This window comes from Lepisosteus platostomus, chromosome 13 (assembly GCF_059453375.1).
Source record: "Lepisosteus platostomus isolate fLepPlt1 chromosome 13, fLepPlt1.hap1, whole genome shotgun sequence".
In the NCBI taxonomy this organism is placed as follows: Eukaryota; Metazoa; Chordata; class Actinopteri; order Semionotiformes; family Lepisosteidae; genus Lepisosteus; species Lepisosteus platostomus.
Window position 1 is genome coordinate 26,307,698 of NC_142623.1, and position 10,206 is coordinate 26,317,903.

Consider the following 10,206-nt stretch of genomic DNA (forward strand, 5'->3'; position numbering starts at 1 on the left):
TGACATTTAAAACGGCTTATCTGTAGATTTTGAAAACATCTGGAAACAAAGGGGGATTCATGTCACTGTAGCACTCGGTAAGTACAATATTGTCTTTAATGGGCAGAAATCTTTATATCTGAACTGAAGTGTTAATGTGGTTCAGAACCACCTGAAGCCAATGTTTATGCAGCTCTATATTGGAATGGTCGATGAACTTCAGCACAAAGGACATTTTGTTTTTGGACTCTTTAAACCCAGAGTAGAATAAAAGCATATTCCCTGTTGGTGACATTTTTATGAACGTTTTCAATTTAATATCTTGTAAAATCTGGTGAAAGATACATTTTGGTGATTTATTATACAGTGTTATCTACTGCTACAGCATAATTAATAACATTACAGGCAATCAAGATATTGGCAGCAGCAGCATATCACCCTGCAACTCGCAACTGGCAACGCACTGAAGCTAAGCAGGTGTGAGCCTGGTCAGTACCTGGATGGAGACCTGAGGTTGCTGCTGGAAGGTTTTAGGGGGGGCACGGTCACCCTGCGGTGTATGTGGGTCCTTATACCCCAGTATAGTGATGGGGATGCTATACTGTAAAAGGGTGCCATCCCTTGGATAAGATGTAAAACTGAGCTACTGTCTCTCTTTGGTCATTAAAAATCCCAGGGCGTTTCTTGAAAAGAGTAGGGGTGTAACCCTAGTGTATTGGCCAAATTTCCCATTGGCCCTTACCAATCATGGCCTCCTAATAATCCCCATCTATGAATTGCCTTAATTTCTCTGTTCTCCTCCCCACTAATAGCTGATGTGTGGTGAGTGTTCTGGCGCACTATGGCTGGAGTGAGTGGAGTGTCCAGAAAGGCGCTACATAAATGTAATTATTATTATTATATTTGGTCAGACAATCCGCAATAAAGCTTGTTACCTCTAATCAGTTTCCTATTGATAAACGATGCACTGATTTATGAAAATCGCCCAATGGGAAATTGAGAGAAGTTGGCATTTGTGTCTATATTTTAAATGGTCTTCAAAAGTTAGAGTACTAATGTGAAATACTTTTTTAGCCATGGCAAAATATTTACTAGAGCTCACTGATATAACTTACATATTTTTTGTACAATTCTTTTATTCAGTGCAAAACACAATATTTAATAGAACAATATCAATAAAGATGATAATTGCATTAGGGTCACAAGGAAGGGGTTAGGATTTAGGGCCAATCAAAGAGCACATGTTAATGTAATAGCCACTTACAGCCTTTAGAGGGCAGCAGTTGACCAAGGATAGAAATGTCAAAGTATGTTTATTCTTGGGTATGTGCAAGTTACCTTGTTCCTTTTACCAGGAATAAAGGACATGAAGCTGAAGAAATAAGACACAAGATCTTTAAATGAAGATTCTTTAATAAAGTGTTATCCAACAAAAGGTTACTTGCATATCATCTAGCAAAGACCTGAGAATGTGTGATGAAACCCTGCTATTAAGACATACAAACCAATAAAGTGCTCTGTTGTTAAATTGGTAATTATCAAAGAAACAAAATAAGATATGAAGGATTTTAATACACATCAAAATATGTAGCATTTCTGGTGAAAACCAGCTAAAAACTTGCCAGTGTATGTTAGCCTCACCTTGTACATCATGCAGACAATTGAATCAAAGATTGACACAAAGAGTTTTCAAAGTTCTTCCGCTGATGTGTTGTTTCAGACTATGGTTATTTCCTAAACACAGAAATACATTGCCACAGGATTAAGGTAATTGTACATTTCTAATATTGAGTTCTTGAAGATCCAAAAATAGAAAATAGAACGTCCAAGAAAACAGCATCTGGAATGAAAGAAATATAATTAATTTTTGAGGGTTGACTACGTTTAGCTTCTGTGGTTGGTCCTTCAGTAGTTCTGCCTTTTGTAGTTCTAAATAAGGCCACTAGATGGAAACATACAAATGCTAGAAAGAGCCCTGCAGTTGCAAAATAACAGAAACTTTAGGGATGCTTGTAAGAGCTCCCCAGTGTCCACAAACTTCAGAGAAACCGAAATTATCTGAAAATAGGGAGCAGATAACACCCCAATGTAATCACTTTCACAATTCCATTTTTGTCCAACATGTCATATCTATGGTCTTATGATTACATGCATGAATATATCAAAAAATGAATTTTATTTAGTTGGAACAAATTCCAAAGTACTAGACAGACAATTCAGTGACAAAGCCTCCACTCAGAGCTCAGGGACAGTCTACATTCTGGATGACATATAATACAGTATGTGGTGTTCAGGCTATTCCGTTAGCTTGTTCGATGCTTCTTGGGATGGAGTGGATTGGGGGATCTTGAGTTCACAGCTGTGGGGAGCTATGAGAAGAAATATTACCATTGAGAATGCAGTAGTGTGAATGACAGGCACTTAAGCTTCTGTTTCCAGCACTATATATATTATCGACTTTGCGAGTTGTGCTTACATCTCCTAACAGATGGGTGTTTCGTCAAATAGACCAGCCCGTCTAATTTAAAGTTAGAGGCAAGTGGAATTTCTGCCTAAACTCAGGGCTAGCATGCTCGGCTTGTTTGTAAATTAATTTATTTGCTGTTGTCAGCAACAAGAATTAACACTTTTTTTGAATCACTGAATTTCTGCCAGTGCATTATATCCAAAAGGCTGAACGTAATTGAATAACAGGATCCATGAAAACAAATTGTTTCATACAAATAAAGATGTGATAGTTGGATGGACAGCCACAAAATTACTACAGACTTTCTGCTATATCTCAAAAAGGTTTCCAAATTAGCAAGTGGAAGGCACATAAAGCAATAACCATAGGATTAAACCAGTAGTTCATTTTTGCAGCAGTTGTGATGAAATCTAAAATCAAACACATCATTATTTTGTTTAAAGGTTTCATTCAAATGATACATAATGAATAGAAAGCAAAAGTCTGTATTCTCACCATCATAAATCAGAAACAGGAGTCTCCATTCCCAACAGAATAGACTGACATCCATTTTCAGCAATAACATATAATTATTAAATCTGTTGAGGTTAATAAAGCCATATACAGGACAAATACCACATTTGTTAATGTATTATATTCCAAGATTTTACATTATTATATTTTTGGTAAATATAATCTCATTAAGCTCTACAAGTCTCAATTGGGAATGTTACCTGTTATTTTAATCTCAGAATTTGCATGAGTACATAAGGCATATGGGAAAAATCAACCAAACATCTATGGAAATGTCTGTAGCACTACACACACAAATATTGGTAGCTCATGTCTGATCCATCTGGTGCTCCTGGAATCTTTAAGACAACATGACGGTACCTTATTAGTTGAATTGTCCCCAATTAAGTGTTCTGACTGCTTCAACCCATAATCGATTATAAGAAAGTTATGATGAAAATCTGAGAGGAAGGTAAACTCGCACTTCTGCTCATCTTTGCATATACTGTAAGTCTCACATCTAGGATTTCTTTTCACTTCTCTCTTGCACAATCTGTCCCCTGCCTTGTCATCTACACCCTTGCTGAAAACTCCCTAGCTTAGTCCTTGCAATTGGCAGGAGTAAGCTGAGGGGGTTTTTGGGTAGATAACTGAGCCTCAATTAGGCTGCCATTCCCTTTAAAATACTTTATACATATACATATGAATTGCATTCATTAAGATCTAACGAATCTACTAAACAGGTATTTATTTGGAGTACTTTTGGAGCATTGTCTGTTTGTATATTGGCATTAATGGACTGTGACTAAGACTGCACAAGCAGAAGAGCACAAATGCAATACAAACTATTGCCACATAGAGTTGCATCACCCCTCTAATCAATACTGATTCTGTTGTACTGTAGATACTGTGAGGTGCAATGTGTGTAGAGGAATCAGAATCATGCAGAGTCCTCAAGTCTCCTGGAAAACTACCAGTGAGCTGGGTTCATTCCCAATCAGTGGATCCAAATTGGAAGAGAAAAAAAATCAGCAACAAATTATTATAATAGTCAACAAATATTTTTAGAATGCTTAATATGTTCTGCTTTAAATATTTTTTAGAAATTATTTTATTAAGACTTTAAATACACTATACATTTTTTGTATGGTTCATAATTGTTTTACAGCTCAGGTAGTTTCTGCTGGTAAGTCATCCATAAAGAAATTGATTTACATAATAGTGGCTGTTTGACTTTGTCTTCTAGGTCACAAGCCACTGCCTGATGAGCCTCACAGAGTTAGCAGAGGGTGATGGGAAGGAGAAACGTCTGCCAGCCTTCCCTTCCCTGCATATCACTTGGGAAAGCAATGCTGAAACTGTGAATTCTCCATGGAGGCCTGACACTTCTTCTAAACAATTAACCACCCAGGCCGATTTTTGCATCAAATGCCCTTGATTTTCAAATGCACAGAGCCAGCTGTCTCAATACTCATGCCAGTATTATTTTATTTACCTAAAACAGACCAGAATTCACTTGATTTTGTTTAATAAAAAACGTGATGTTTCTCCTCATACTGTATCTAAAATATTTACTTTGTTTACATACACATTCATCAGGCATTTAAACGTATATGCACACTAAACATTTCAAGTTTTCTTAGTATCAAATCTTTTTTTTTTAATAAGCAGGCATCTCCTTTCACTTTTACCTGATGAAGGCTCACTTCCCAAGCTGGGCAAAACCACATTTTATAATGTTACAATATAGGGTCTACCACTAAAAACAGACCTTTTTTACAATATTGTGTTTTCAGTTTTTTTTTGCAAATGGCAATTCTTAAAAGTAGCCTTGGTATTTTTAAGTCACTTGGATGAGTAAATACCCTTTGAGGTTTTGCTCTAGTATATTTAACGAGGTCACATTTCACCTCATTCCACTCTGTTGTGTGCACATGACCAGCTCAGATGCTCTCACTACTGCAGAGTGCGTTCAGACAGCACTCAGTACTTTGTGTTTACGTGGCAGTGAGAGGCAGTCCATAAAGCACAAGCAGATGTACGATATTCACTTCTCGCCAGGTCACAGACACCCGCCCCCCCCCCCCCCCCCCCCCCAGAATGCTTTGTGAACCACAACACTGCAATCACACTTGGAGGTGGAGGTAATCTCTGGCAGTCATTTGCATCTGTGTTTAGGATAATTAACTGTCTGGTTTGTTTAGCTCACTGGATACTAGTTAAAATGAAAAACCTTTTTGGAATCCAACAAAATTCTCTGAAACAGTCATTTCACTTAAACAGTATTAAACTGGAATACTTTTTTTACAGGTTTGCAAAAGCCAAGAAAATACAGATGTCAGTCAAACACGTTTCACTCTCAGTCCTCAACTCCTTTAAAACCTTGTGAAGTTATAGGTTCTCAACTTTGACTTAGTGACAGTCTTTGATGGCTCAACAGGACATTAAAGCACACATACAAAAAATACCTCTTGGGATGTTTCTTGGCTTTGATAGGCAGTTTTAAGTTCAGATTTTTTGCTCTGTGTCCCTCTGTGTGTGTTTCAAGAGATGACAAGAGCACTGTATTAAAACACCCCAAATTCAGTCACAAGATTATACAACACAAAAATGCAATCTTTGATGAAAAAGTTGTTGTGTCTGAAATAAAAAAACTCCCTTTTGAGTACAGACTAGTAGTCGTTCAGGTGGGTAGCTGCATCAGCATGCGTAGGCTCCAAAGGAACAAGTAATAGGTTTATTCCATGCTGAAAAAAGAAGAAAGAAAACACAACGTTTCGGCCATGGAGCTTTCTTCGGGTGTGAGAAAGACAAGGCAATAAGCAAAGGTAATGTAGCAGGAGAACAAAGGCTGGGAGAGAGGAGGAGCGAGAAGTGGGAGCAGTGGACAGATTGAGAGGCCAATCAAGAGGTGTGAGGTCAGAATAGGTGTAGAGAAGTGTGAAATGAAACCTCCAATGAATGGAAGAAATTTAGAAGAAAAATAGTCTGTCGTTAAGAGAAGGGGGAAGGTGTGATCCTAGCTGCAGGATAATTTTGGTTTCTGTAGTCTTTCTGATGTATGAGTTCGGAAAACAATATTGTTCTCAAAGACGGAGAGATTAGAGTGGTCTTGGCCGTCAGAGGTGAAATGAGAAACAATGGGCTTGGAGAGATCTTTAATCTTCACAGCCGTAACATGTTCTCTGAAGCGGTCTCTGAGCTGATTTGCAAGGGATTTGCAACAGTTTGCTACTAGTTTAGTTTGCAAACTACCATAAAAATATTGTTTTCCACTTTGACAGGGCAATAGCTCTAAACAACTTTCCATTTAACCCAACAGAACACATATGACAGTACTGAAAATTAAGTTTTGCTGTTGCTAAGAAATAAGTAGGGCAGCACAGTTGTTCAGTGGTAAGCATTGTTGCCTCACAGTGCAAGGGCCCTCGGTTCAATTCCTGGGGTACTATCCACATGGAGTTTGTATGTTCTCATGTTTGTGTGGTTTTCCTCCTGGTGCTCCAGTTTCATCCCACAGTCCAAAGGCGTAGTCTTAGGTTAATTGGCTCATTGGAAAATAATTGGTTCTGGTGTGATTTGTGATTGTGCCCGTGTCTGTGTGTGCCCTGTGATGGGCTGGCAGCCCATCATGGGAGTACTCCACTTTGGGGGCGGTGTGGTGGCTCTGGGGCTAAGGATCTGTGCTTTTGGCTGGAAGGTTGCCGGTTTGTATCCCGCGGCCGGCAGAGGAATTCTACTCCACTGGGCCCCTGAGCAAGCCCCAACTGCTCCACGAGCACCATATAAATGGCGACCCTGAGCTCTGACCCCAAGCTTCTCTCCCTGTCTGTGTGTCTCATGGAGAGCAAGTTGGAGTATACGAAAAGACAAATTCCGAATGCAAGAAATTGTATATGGCCAATAAAGTGATCTTATCTATCTTATCTTTTTGCCTGTTGCTGGCTGAGGTAGGCTCCAGCTCCTCTGTGACCCTAAACTGGATAAAGTGGTTAGAAATGGATGAATGGAAGAAGTACTTATATTAGATACATGAAAATAGAAGTGCTGAGTAGTATTTAGTCTTTAGTTAGTGACAGTCTACCCATACAGATAAAATGTAATAACGGACCCATTGCCATGCAATAGAAAGCATAGTATTGTAAAACACAATTTAGTAATCATAAAATAATAATGGAATAAAGAGATGTGTCTTAAAGCATTGTAAAAACTGTAGATAAATGCTCATAAATAGCTGTTCTGTTTCTTTTTGTATATAAGTATATTACAATATGGCAGCAGTCAGAGTTTTTGTGTAATAATAATAATAATTGCTTACACTTATATAGCGCTTTTTCTGGACACTCCACTCAAAGCGCTTTACAGGTAATGGGGATTCCCCTCCACCACCACCAATGTGCAGCATCCACCTGGATGATGCGACGGCAGCCATAGTGCGCCAGAACGCTCACCACACATCAGCTATCAGTGGGGAGGAGAGCAGAGTAATGAAGCCAATTCATAGAGGGGGATTGTTAGGAGGCCATGAGTGATAACAGCCGATGGGGAAATTTGGCCAGGATGCCGGGGTTACACCCCTACTCTTTTCGAGAAACACCCTGGGATTTTTAATGACCACAGAGAGTCAGGACCTCGGTTTTACGTCTCATCCGAAGGACGGCGCCTGTTTACAGTATAGTGTCCCCATCACTACACTGGGGCATTAGGACCCACATGAGCCGCAGGGTGAGGGCCCCCTGCTGGCCCCACTAACGCCTCTTCCAGCAGCAACCTTAGTTTTTCCCAGGAGGTCTCCCATCCAGGTACTGACCAGGCTCACACCTGCTTAGCTTCAGTGGGTTGCCAGTTGTGAGTTGCAGGGTGATATGGCTGTAGAAACTATCATTGTCAAATATCAAGGAAAATATTTTCCTTCGATTTTTCTTTGTACTGAAAAATTCTTAATGTGTTTTATTTTTTTTTAAATGATCTAGTGGAATATAAGCTGTCATTGCTGCCTTCATCACAGCTCCAGAGTAAAATCTAGACATTTTCAGCAGTTTATTCTGATTGAGTAAGTACTTATTTGGCAGAGAAATCTTGAAGTTTTAAATGTATTTAAATTTAAGTTAGCTGAAAATTGTAATGGTTTTTTCCTTATAGGGTTATTTTGTTAAACGTAATAAATACAGTATTCCGAAACCTAAATGAGAGTATTCAGTGCTGTTGTGCTCATTCTTTGGACAATTAGAACGTATTTCTGACTGGGTTGCAAGCCTTTGTGAAAGAGCCCCTTGTTTTGTCTCATTTAACAAACAGTATCTTTCAAATCCAGACTGAGTGGATTCCAGGCTTTTCACAATTTATCCTCTTCAGAGGGCTTCATTTGTACTCCTTCCTACTCTAGGCCTGGTATCAAATCATACACTTTAGTGATTTATGACATCTCTCAACAGAGAATCGATGCCACCGAGACTGAGCATCCAAAAAGTGTTCTTCACTTAAAACTTCACCCTCTGAGGGAACATTATAGATTTTTAAGAGGGTGTATTGTTTCATATCTGATTTGGGGGGGGGGGGGGGGGGAATGGATCATCTTAAAGAATAAGTAATAAAATGACTGAATGCTAAGACTGAACGTTTGTTTAGGGTTACGTAATACAAGATCCGTAAGGACTTTCATATTTATGCAGGATGTAGAGGGAAATACATTAGGGGTGAAATTGTGAAATGTAATAATGTGAAATTATTACAGCAACTGCTATTAAGATTAAATGGTGTTTCATTTGAAATCTGTGTGATTTGCATTCCATCTCATCAAGCAGCAGGTACAAGGGCAGTTACAACAGGACACCAGTCCATCACAGGACAGACAGACAATTGGAAGGAAAAAAGCTTTTCAGTTTAATGTCCATGGAATACAATCCTTAAAGTCCCTTTGTTTCGCCAAACAAAAAGTGTTATATTTTATCTCAATGTTTGTGTAAGTAGTATGTACGTTTACTTCGAAGAATACTCACTAAATTTGAATTCATGAGAAAAGTTAAAATTGTCTCAATATCTTGACGATTTTGAAAATATAGCCTTTTTCAGAAGGTAATGTAATGTATATTTTCTCTATACTTCTGCAAGCAAATTATTTCAATAAGAAACAGATGCATGTACCTTGGAAGCCATTAATAACATAACTGTACCAGAAGAACCACTCTGCACTTTTCTTCTTTCTTAACTTTCATGGATATCTATTTTTTATTTTCCCCAAGGAAATAAAATAGTACACTTTGTAGAGTGGTGTTCAATGCTAGAGTGAACACATACTCCATACAGAACAGGTCTATACACAGTGACAGCTTACGTGACAAGCACAGAAATCTGACTGCTAGGAATGGCGACTGAAATGAAGCTGGTGTGTGCTTTCTGGTTCCCTAGCTGGGTGCCTCATTCTCTTTGCTGCTTCTTGAATCAGGTACTGTAAGAAACATTTTGGAATATATTGAGTTATTTTAAATATGCTTTGATATAGTTAATAAAACAGATATTTTTTAAATCCCCAACCTGCAGGAGGTTCGATGAACTGAAAAGCCTAACAAGAAGCTTAAGAAAAATCATCAGAAAGGCCCATTAAAGCTAATTATTGTCTTGGTTGGTTAGATTTTTTTGTACATGGTGTAAAACTGAACTTAATAGTTACCTTCTGAAAGCCAGAGCTCTTTCTGCAATATAAATAAGACGGAAGCCTCCATTCCTTTCATTAATTGCTAATTACAGCTTTTCTCAACACAGGACCTCTGTAGTAGCTGCACACCAATCAGGGATCAAGCATGTGTCAACTGACAGAAAATAACAACCATTCTCATTTCCAGAGCTAAGACACTTGAGAGTTTTCATCTGGATATTTTCATATAAGCCCTACTGGAAAAGGTAAAGACAAGATGAAATGAAAGGCAAAAAATTGCCTTCAATTGTTAATTGGAGACCTCGGTTGCTCCCATTTCATACTATTAAACTTCATGATTATCTTTTCAAATTCCAGCAGTGCTGTTGAAAGTAGTTCATTCTTTGGAAGCATCTACTAAGTTAGGTGTATTTTATTTATAAACATATTTTATACACATGCAATATGAGTGAAATTGTGTGGCACAACAGCTCTTTCAGAAAGTGAAAGTAAAAGTTGTACAAGATATATTTGAATATCTTTCATAATTTCATAATTTTTACTTACTTTTATTAAACTTGTCAAGGAAAAATTTGTAAGTGAATAAATCTACTGCTCTTAACATACTGATGAA